At 45.6% G+C, this 10,406-nt stretch overlaps 1 pseudogene; it reads left to right on the top strand.

Moving 5' to 3' along the window:
- Positions 1-807: 807 nt before the first annotated feature.
- On the top strand, positions 808-896 carry LOC112207084 (U6 spliceosomal RNA; annotated as a pseudogene).
- Positions 897-10,406: the final 9,510 nt, after the last annotated feature.

Raw genomic sequence — 10,406 nt, 5'->3', positions numbered from 1 at the left:
CTGCAGAACTGGGACAGGTCACCGGGGGATTAAGAGAGAATCAAGCGTCAGTTACAACCTCCCTGAGCGCAGCCTGGTGCCTCGTGACTGAGGCCTGCTGGCCTCGGCCTGAATGCTGACCCTTCCCCTGGTGTCGGGAGGCAGAGGGGTTTTCATGGGGCCATACACCCCCAGCACCAGCAAGGGGACCCCCAGGGAGCCACTGCCCATCTCAGCGTGTGAATGGGGAGTCGGGGCTGAAGGCTCTCGTAGGCCTTTCCAGCTTTAACGTTGTGTGATTCTGGGTCAGAGAGATTTTATATACATATATATATATATAATTTTTTATTTTTTATGTTTTTTATTTTTTGAGACAGGGTCTCACTCTCACCCAGGCTGGAGTGCAGGGGTGTGATCACAACTCACAGCAGCCTCAACCTCCCGGGCTCAGGTGATCCTACCCACTCGGTTTCCCGAGTAGCTGGGACCACAGGCAGGCAGCACCACACCCAGATAATTTTTGTATTTTTTGCAGAGATAGGCTTTCGCCATGTTGCCCAGGCTGGTCTTGAACTCCTGGGCTCAAGTGATCCACTCCCTTTGGCCTCCCAAAGTGCTGAGATTACAGGCATGAGCCACTGCGTCTGGCTGAAATTTAATATTTGTCAATTATTTTCACTCAAGGCCTAGGGGTAATTATAGGATAAGGGTGACTCCCCAGCAAAAATCAAAGTATCAGGCAAGTAAAACGGAATGATTTACCCTCAGAGTTCAGCATCAGGCAACATTGTGCTAGTGGAAAATTTTTTTAAAGAAATCTGTCTTGGAGTGCTCACTTCGGCAGCACATATACTAAAATTGGAACGATACAGAGAAGATTAGCATGATCTTCCAAAAAAGAATAAACAAATAAATCTGTCTGCAAAAGCAAATCAGATGGGAAATGTGGCCTCAATCATTCATGAGAGACTGAATGAAAGACTGCCCGGGAGGGAACCTCTAGGACCCACCTTGCCAGTGCTTGACATAGTAGGTGCTCAATAAGTTTGCTTTTTGAGACAGGGTCTTGCTCTGTTGCCCCGGCTGGAGTGCAGTGGCACCATCACAGCTTACTGCAGGCTTGACCTCCTGGGCTCAAGTGATACTCCCACTTCTTAACCTCCTGAGTAGCTGGAACTACAGGCACATTCCACCACACCTAGCTAATTTTTTTCTTTTCTTTTCTTTTTTTCTTTTTCTTTTTTTTGTTTTTGAGACGGAGTTTTGCTCTTCTTGCCCAGGCTGGAGCGCAATGGCGCAATCTCAGCTCACTGCAACCTCTGCCTCCTGGGTATAAGCAATTCTCCTGCCTCAGCCTCCTAAGTAGCTGGGATTATAGGCGCCTGCCACCATGCCTGGCTAATTTTTTTGTATTTTTAGTAGAGACAGGGTTTCGCCATGTTGGCCAGGCTAGTCTCAAACTCCTGACCTCAGGTGATCCGCCCGCTTTGGCCTCCCAAAGTGCTGGGATTATAGGCATGAGCCACCGTGCCCGGCCTCTAATTTTTGTATTTTCTGTAGAGATGGGATTTCACTATGTTGCCCAGGCTGGTCTCAGTAAGTGTTGTTTTTTTTTTTTTAAGTACATGGACATACATAAAATATACCTAAACTAAACTACTGTGTTCATCAGAGATTGCTAGTTGCCATCCAAAACCATTCTCCTTTCTTCCATCTTCATTGAACCCCCACTTTTTATTTGAGCATATGCATCCCAAGAATAAAAATTACTTTTCTTAGTCACCTTTGAAGTAACATATGGTCGTATGACCAAGTTCTGACTAATGAGATGTAAGTGGCAGTATCCCATGGCAGCTTCCAAAAGTTTTCCATAAAAGACAGCCACTCATGTCTTTTCCCTTCCTCCTTCCTTCTGGCTAGAGTGTTTGTGTGATGACTGGACCTGTGCAACCATATTGGACCAGGAGGCAACCATATGAATTGGGATCATGCACAGCAACATAGAAGAATCCCGGGTGTCTGAGGACTCTGTGGAGTAGACTCACAATTCTGGCCCTGGACTACCTACTGCCAGACTTTTATAGGAAGGAGAAATACATTTATATCTTGTCACTAACAGTGTCTCTTACACACAGCCGCATCTAATCCAAACTGAGGTACCATGCCATTAGGGATTACAATATCCCTAATCATCTGACACTTTTCCAATAAAACACAAATAAATTTACCCCTGGCCATAAGATTACATATTATAATAGCTAGCATTCATTCCTCCTTACTACAGACCAGATACTGTTATGATAGTAACTCACTTGCTCTAAACAACAAATTATGATTATTACCATTTCCTATTTGGCAAATGAGGAAACCAAATCACAAAGAGATTTGATAATTTGCCGAAGGTTCTATGGCTAGTAAATGGTTGAGCTGGGATTAAAACACCATTTCTCATGCGCATGTGAGGATTCAATGAGGATGCACACTTTCTGCTTTACTCACTCACCTGTGCCCACTGACTAGAACAGTGCCTCAGGAGTGTTTACTTACCAAATAAATGCCACAGCAATAATGCCCATTGTCAAAAAACGATAAAAATGAAGAAATATAGACAAACTATTTTCCTATAAGAACGGAAGAAAATTTGAGGCTCATCTTGAGTCCTGCCTACAGCTATAGAACTGGATATTAGTGAGCACAAGACAATTGTTTGCACACTAAATGCCAAAATACAGTACGCTGAGCTTCCCTGGAACCTGAGAGCTCAACCATGCGAAAACGAAGCCAGGTTTTCCTATAATCAAGTTTTAGTTTTGTTTTGAGCCCCTATTTTCTCCCAAGAGCAAATAATCTTGTTATTTCCATACCAACTCCATTAAATGATTAACGATGAAGTTGTTTCAGGATTTAAATTCAGATATTCCCCCACCCTCACCCTCACCCTGCTGTGCCCTGGGGATGTGTGGAGACTCTGGGAGACTCAGGCAATGCTGCAGGTTTAGGAAGCAGGTAGATGATGGCCTCAGTTCACCTCTGCCTGCATTGCCCTTCTGCAGGGGCTTCATCCCCTGCCTCTGAATCCTTCTACTCTGGAGGCTGAGGCAGGAGGATCACTTGAGCCCAGGGGTTCGATGTTACGGTGAGCTATTATGGCGTCACTGCACTCCAGCCTGGGGAACAGAGGGAGTATTTTCCCACAACGTTAAGTTAAACAGATCTATTAAATCTCAGAAAGTGCTCAGAGGTGAAGCAGAAACAAACAAACAGATAAAAAACCAAAAAATCCTAAACAAGCCAAGCTCTGCTGGAGCTGTAAATTCCCTGGAACCACTCTACCTCTGAACTTTGATGTTTAGGCCCCTTTTAGTCAATTTCCTATTCCTTGCTGAGGAAGCACTCTACTGGGTCCTGAGGGGCTCCGCTATGGATGTGGCTTTGAGGACTTTGCTTACTTCATGACACCTCTCCTTTAAGGGGGCTCACAGGAGGCAGTGACGTCTGGCCTCATTTTTATGAATCATTCTGCTTCTGAGCAATTGGCTTCTTTTTCTCACTGGACACCATGAATTATTGTAAACTGTAGCTGGATTGTTTTACTCAGGGATGGTAAGACAAACAGGCACAGAAATGACTGTCAGGAAGGAAGCAGTTCACACGCACAGGTCCCTAGAAACAGGAGGCACGGCACAGCATGCAGGGCCACTGGAGAAGAACCAGCGTGGGTCAGGAGGCAGGAGGAGGGGAGAACTGTGGGGAAGAGCCTTGATTGTGGTATCTAGGGAAGGGAAGGCAACACATGCAGGCTTGGGCTTGGCTGGTATCTATTATTTCAGCAGGCTCTGGGACATAGAAACTGTTCCCAGTTGTCTGGTAGCCGGCCCTGTGGTGATTTGGATAAGGGATAGTGGTCCAGATATGATAGCCCCATAGAGAAGGTGGCTGGGGCTGTGGGCTCTGGAGCGGTTGGTTTGCTTCTGAAGGGCATGCTCGGAGTCCTACTCCTTTACTATCTCTGGGAACTGGCCAACCCTGGGAGGAGCAGTCTTCCAGGGTCAGTAAGGCTCCCAAAATATCTAACCATCAGAATAGAAAGACATGATTGGCTGGGTGCAATGGCTCATGCCTGAAATCCTAGCACTTTGGGAGGCCAAGGCAGGTGGATCACTGAAGTCAGGAGTTCAAGACCAGCCTGGTTGACATGGCGAAACTCTGTCTCTACTAAAAATACAAAAATTAGCCAGGCCTGTGGCGGGTGCCTATAATCCCAGCTACTCGGGAGGCTGAGGCAGGGGAGTCGCTTGAATCCAGGAGGCAGAGGTTGTGGTTAACTGAGATCATGCCATTGCACTCCAGCCTGGGCAACAAGAGGGAAACTCCATCTCTCTCTTTCTCTCTCTCTCTCTCTCTCTCTCTCTCACACACACACACACACACACACACACACACACAAAGATTAATCAGTCATAAAACTACTCGTATGTCCCTCCCAGCATAGCTGTTAATAATCTCTGAACCAAATTTACGGTTCACTCTGCACCAGCCTGTGTACTACTAATCCACTCCTAGATGTATCTTAGCTTTCCAGTCCCTATGTCCCAGTTTCTTCACTTACTGATTTTTATTTTATCTTCTATAATCTTGTATAAACTATTATAAATCCTTCCTAGAATGAGACAATGTATAAAGAAATAAAGAAAAAAAAGCATTGCAGCCTCTTGCAAGGATTTGCACCTTATGAATAAAGACATACGATAATTTTATAAGAAATAATCATGAACCCTAGAGTACAACATCCGGCAGCTCATAAAAAAGGTATTGCAGGCCGGGAGCGGTGGCTCCTGCCTATAATCCCAACACTTTGGGAGGCCAAGGCAGGCGGATCATCTGAGGTCAGGAGTTCGAGACCAGCCTGGTCAACATGGTGAAACCCCGTCTCTACTAATACAAAAATTAGCCAGGCATGGTGGTGCATGCCTGTTGTCCCAGCTACTGGGGAGGCTGAAGCAGGAGAATCACTTGAACCCAGTAGGTGGAGGTTGCAGTGAGCCAAGATGGTGTCATTGCACTCCAGCCTGGGCAACAAGAGTGAAACTCTGTCTCAAAAAAAAAAAAAAAAAAAAGAGGCATTGCAGCTAGGTCATGAACGTGACCTCCTATTCTACTGTCATAAATGGGAATTTGTTACACATTTAGTTGAAAATAGCTCTGTCCTGGAATGTAACAGCAAGTTTTAGGGGTGAGGAGGAATTCCTTCTTTAAAGAGCTCGGAGAAATGGGAATGGTAGTTGTCTTCATCTATTCAGGCTTCCATAACAAAACACAGCAAATTGGGTGGCTCCAAACAACAGACATTTATTTCTCACAGTTCTGGAGGCCAAGATCAAGGCACGGACAGATCTGGTGTCTGGAGAAGGTCACTTCCTGGTTTGCAGATGGCCATCTTCTCATTGTATCCTCACATGTTTGAGAGAGAGCAAACCCTCTCATTTCTTCTTTATTTATTTCAATTTGGGGTCTCACTCTGTGGCCCAGGCTGAAGTGGTACAAACATAGCTCACTGCAGCCTCAAACACCTGGGCTCCAGTGATCCTCTCACCTCAGCTTCCCAAGTAGCAGGAACTACAGGCACGCACCACCACACCCAGCTATTTTTAAAAAACTTTTTGGGGAGACAGGGTCTCACTATGTTGCCAAGACCGGTCTTGAATTCTTGACCTCAAGTAATGCTCCCTCCTCAGCCTCCCAAAGTGCTGGGATTATAGGCATGAGCCACCACACCCGGCCCTGGTTTATGTTCTTCTGCTCAACCAGGACAGTGACAGTAGCTGGTTGGAGATATCTGAGCAGATGGAGAGGCAGACCAAGAAGTTAAACCACTGCACCTGGCCTGCTTCTTCTTCTAGAAAGACACTAATCACATCATGAAGGCTCTACTTTCACGACCTAATTACCTCCCAAAGGTCTCACCTCCTAATACCATCCCCTTAGGGATTCAGGCTTCAGCATACGAATTTGGAAGGAATATGACTATTCAGTTCATAACATTTATTTTATCTGTCAAGGGAATATTCAGAGACAAAGTCTTTCAAAAGGAAAAAGTTTGTGGACATAAAAGGGGAAGGAAGCTAGGCTTCAGTAAGACTAGCTCATCCAACAAAAAGTCGGGCAAGTAGTTAACGTTTTTTGGTTTTTGTTTTGTTTTGTTTTTTTGAGACGGAGTCTCACTCTGTTGCCCAGGCCGGAGTACAGTGTCATGATCTCGGCTCACTGCAGCCTTCGCCTCCTGGGTTCAGGCAATTCTCCTGCCTCAGCCTCCCAAGTAGCTGGGACTATGTGCCGCCACTCCTGGCTAATTTTTGTATTTTTAGTAGAGATGGGGTCTCACCATCTTGGCCAGGATGGTCTTGATCTCCTGACCTCGTGATCCACCTGCCTCAGCCTCCCAAAGTGCTGGGATTAAAGGCATGGTCTTAATATTTTATTTCTAAAGCCCACAAGATCACCATGTTTATACCCACCTTTTCATGGTGGAAAAACACCAACTCCTCTCATAATTACCATGCACAATGCTGTGTTATTTCCTCCAACATCAACCCTGCAAAAGTCGGAGATGAGGTTGTTTCTGCTCAGGGGTCCAGGCTTACAGGAAATGCTCAAGATTTTCTTCTTTGGGAACCCCAGCTAGACAGAGTGGCAGTATTATTTTTGTTTTCTATAAAGGCACAAAGTGTTTTTTAATCCCTGTCTGTGGAAAATGATCTGCACACACATTGTAATAAGGGCTGAGCCATGTGCCGATTTCCAACAGGATGAATCATTTGTTTACATTTTTATCCATTTCTTTTCTCATTGCAATATCATTTCAGCCCATTCAAATACATAATCAAAATCAGTGCCACTCTAAGAGGACACTTTTTCTTCTACTCATATCAGGAAGTTCATGGGACCATATGGAAAAGTGACTTAAACAAAAGTGACATCTGTCATTTTGCATTAGAGAAGTTGAGAACGTCATACCAAGGTTGCTAAATTCTGGTTCTTTCAGATTTTTTCTTATTCCCTGAACACAATCTGAGACATATGAGTCATTACATCTGTTGATCTTACTGAAGCAGAAGAATATCTAGAATGATCACTATTCTTGGGACTTCCTTTCCACCCTATGACTCTCATATTAAAGAGGCTGAACTCAGAGACAGCAGAGTGCGTGTATGCTTGCTTTGACTTCGAAACCAGGCTCCTAAAACCCATACCAGAGACAGTTTCAAAAATCAGCATCTTTATTTGCAAGCACCTGCCTTACCTGAGAATAATAAGGGTATTGAAATCTCACAAAAAGACCCAAGGCAAAAGGATCACACACATACACCTGCACACACGTACATGAACATACACACAGAGTTTTGGAAGGGCTCATGCTTAGCCTGTCTTCCCACCACTTTCAGAGGAGAGAAAAATTTTCCAGGCAGGGATTCAGGGGCCTGTTCTGCCAAGAAGACCCAACTTTGATCCTAGTTTCTGCCCCGTGGCTCCTGGAGCCTCTGAGAAGTTGCTTGCCTTTTTCACTCATTCACTGAACACATAGTTGTGGAGCATCTATTTCACCCATTCCAAAATACAGACATTGAGCTAGGTTGACTTTAGCTCCCTGACACTCATGGAACATTCAGGGACAGATTTTGGGCTCACTCTGAGCGTCAGGCCAATGGGGATACTGCCCTTGCTTTGTGTTATCTGGTCTGCTTGCCTCCACTTAATTTGGAGGGGGACTCAGAGGGGAACTGTTACGGGTTGAATTGTGCTCCTTTGAAGTTCACATGTTGAAACCCCAATCTTCCGTATCTCAAGTGTGACCTTATTAGGAGTTAGGGTTTTTACAGAGGTAATGGAGTTAAAATGAGGTTGGTCTAATTTAGGGTGGGCTTGAATCCAATATGTCCTGTGTCCTTATAAAAAGGGGAAATCTGGAGACAGTCATCCATAGAAGGAGAATGTCCTGTGAAGATGAAAAAGGCCACCTGCAAGTCAAGGAGAGAGGCCTCAAAAGAAACCAACCCTGCTGACACCTCCATCTCGGACTTCCAGCCTCCAGAACTGAGACAATACATTTCTGTTGTTAGAGCGCTCAGTCTGTGGTGCTTTGTTACGGCAGCCTCAGCCATTGAATACAGGCACCAATTCGAGCCCTTCAAACCCTTTGTCTCATGACACACGCAGATGCCCCTGAGCAAACTGAAGTCCATTCGTGTTTTAATGTCTATGCATCCACCAAAGACTTCACAGACTCCACTCATCCCAGTACAGGTGAAGAGGAATCCAGCAGTGGGCAGGGTGGGTAGGTTGTGGCGTCTCTTGGCTTTGGATTGCTGAACTTTCTGTTCTACCCATTCTTTTGAGGGTTATCTGTTGGGTGTGTCTGCCCACCCACAGGCCAGTGACTCTCTTCTTTGAGAGCTTTTCTCTTCTCTTCCTTCTATCTGTGACAGCAAACTCCCATAGGCCACGTTATGCTGGGGAACCCCCTTGACCAGCCATTGCTTACTGGATCGGGGACAGAATCTTGATTCCAGCTAGATTTTCTTATTCCTGGAATCGTCAACTAGAACTGAGAGACAGCTGAGCTCTGCATATGACTGGACCTGGAAGTGAATTTGGAGCTGAGGAGTGCCCATTCCCTAAGGGAGGCCACAGGAGCCCAGGAAACTGCCGGCATGAAGGGAGGAACACAGCAGACGCGCCAAGAGAAAGCAGCAGTGGGGAGCGGCGCCCAGGCCAGTCCTGGAGGCTGGCTGCCCGCACCCTCACCATGGCTCCCACCCACCCCTCTTTGCTTAAGCCAGCTGGGCTACTTTCTTTGTTCTCGCTACCAAATTTCTAACATACCTCCTTCTCTTCATGTAGCTAAATACCTCCAAATACTAATTAAATCGCTGAAAGCAATATGCATAATCCAAAAACATTGATCCATTTCTCTTTTTTCTTGTTTTGTGAGACAGCGTCTACTCTGTCACCCAGGCTGGAGTGCAGCAGCGCCATCATGGCTCACTGCAGCCTCAACCTCCTGGGAACAGGCAATCCTCCCACCTCATCCTTCCAAGTACCCAGGACCACAGGTGCCTGCCACTATGCTCAGCTGTGTTTTTTTTTCTTTTGTAGAGAAGGGGTCTTACTTCCCAGGCTGGTCTCGGACTCCTGGGCTCAAGTGATCATCTTCTTCTTTTGTCTCCCAAAGTGCTGAGGTTACAGGTGTGAGCCACTGCACCCAACTAGTTCTTAGTACAAGTACAGAAATGACAACTTCTTTTTGGTTGGAAATAAATATAACTTAAATGTATGTCCTTTGTATTAAGCCAGAGTTGAATTCAAGCCCCAGCTCTGCCACTTACTTGCTGGGTGATGTTGGACAAGTTTCTTAACCTCTCTTAGCCTCAGCCTCTTCGTGTATCACACAGGGATGATGATAAGAGTACTTAGCTGAATAGGTTGCCATAAGAATTCAGGTTCACTGTCGGGTGCGGTGGCTCACGCCTGTAATCCCAGCACTTTGGGAGGCTGAGGCGGGCGGATCACCTGAGGTCAGGAGATCGAGACCAGCTTCAACATGGAGAAACCCCATCTCTACTAAAAATACAAAATTAGTCCGGCGTGGTGGTGCATGCCTGTAATCCCAGCTACTCGGGAGGCTGAGGCAGGAGAATTGCTTGAACCTGGGAGGCGGAGGTTGCAGTGAGCCGAGATCACACCATTGCACTCCAGCCTGAGCAACAAGAGCAAAACTCCATCTCAAAAAAAAAAAAAAAAAAGAAAGAAATCAGGTTCACATACAGTGTGACAGGTATGTCTCTAGCCACATGGAAAGATATCCACAATCTCATCATTTATTTTGGGTAAGGCTACAAAGTATGATACCATTTGTTTAATTACTCATATTTACTTGCACTGGAAAAAATCTGCATTTAAACACAGCAAAATTGGATCTCTGAGTGATTTCCATTGTTTTTCTTTTTGCCTCTATTTTCTCATTTTTCAACAAAAACACACATTACTTATATCAAATAAATTAGGAGGACTTTGTGATTCTCTCTCTCTCCCTTCCTTCCCCCTACCTGTCTCTCTCTACCTCCTTCCTCCTTCCCTTTCCTGCTTCCCTTATTTCTTTTCTGTCTTTTTTTTTTTTTTTTTTTTTGAGACGGAGCTTTGCTTTTGTCGCCCAGGCTAGAGTGCGATGGTGCAATCTCGGCTCACTGCAACCTCTGCCTCCCAGGTTCAAGCAATTCTCCTGCCTCAGCCTCCCAAGTAGTTGGGATTATAGGCGTGTGCCACCACACCTGGCTAATTTTTGTATTTTTAGTAGAGACAGGGTTTCACCATGTTGGTCAGACTGGTGTCGAACTCCTGACCTCAGGTGATCCGCCCACCTCAGCCTCCCA

This window comes from Pan troglodytes, chromosome 1 (assembly GCF_028858775.2).
Source record: "Pan troglodytes isolate AG18354 chromosome 1, NHGRI_mPanTro3-v2.0_pri, whole genome shotgun sequence".
NCBI lineage: Eukaryota > Metazoa > Chordata > Mammalia > Primates > Hominidae > Pan > Pan troglodytes.
The sequence above is the reverse complement of the archived record's forward strand: the minus strand, read 5'-3'. Positions and strand labels throughout refer to the sequence as shown.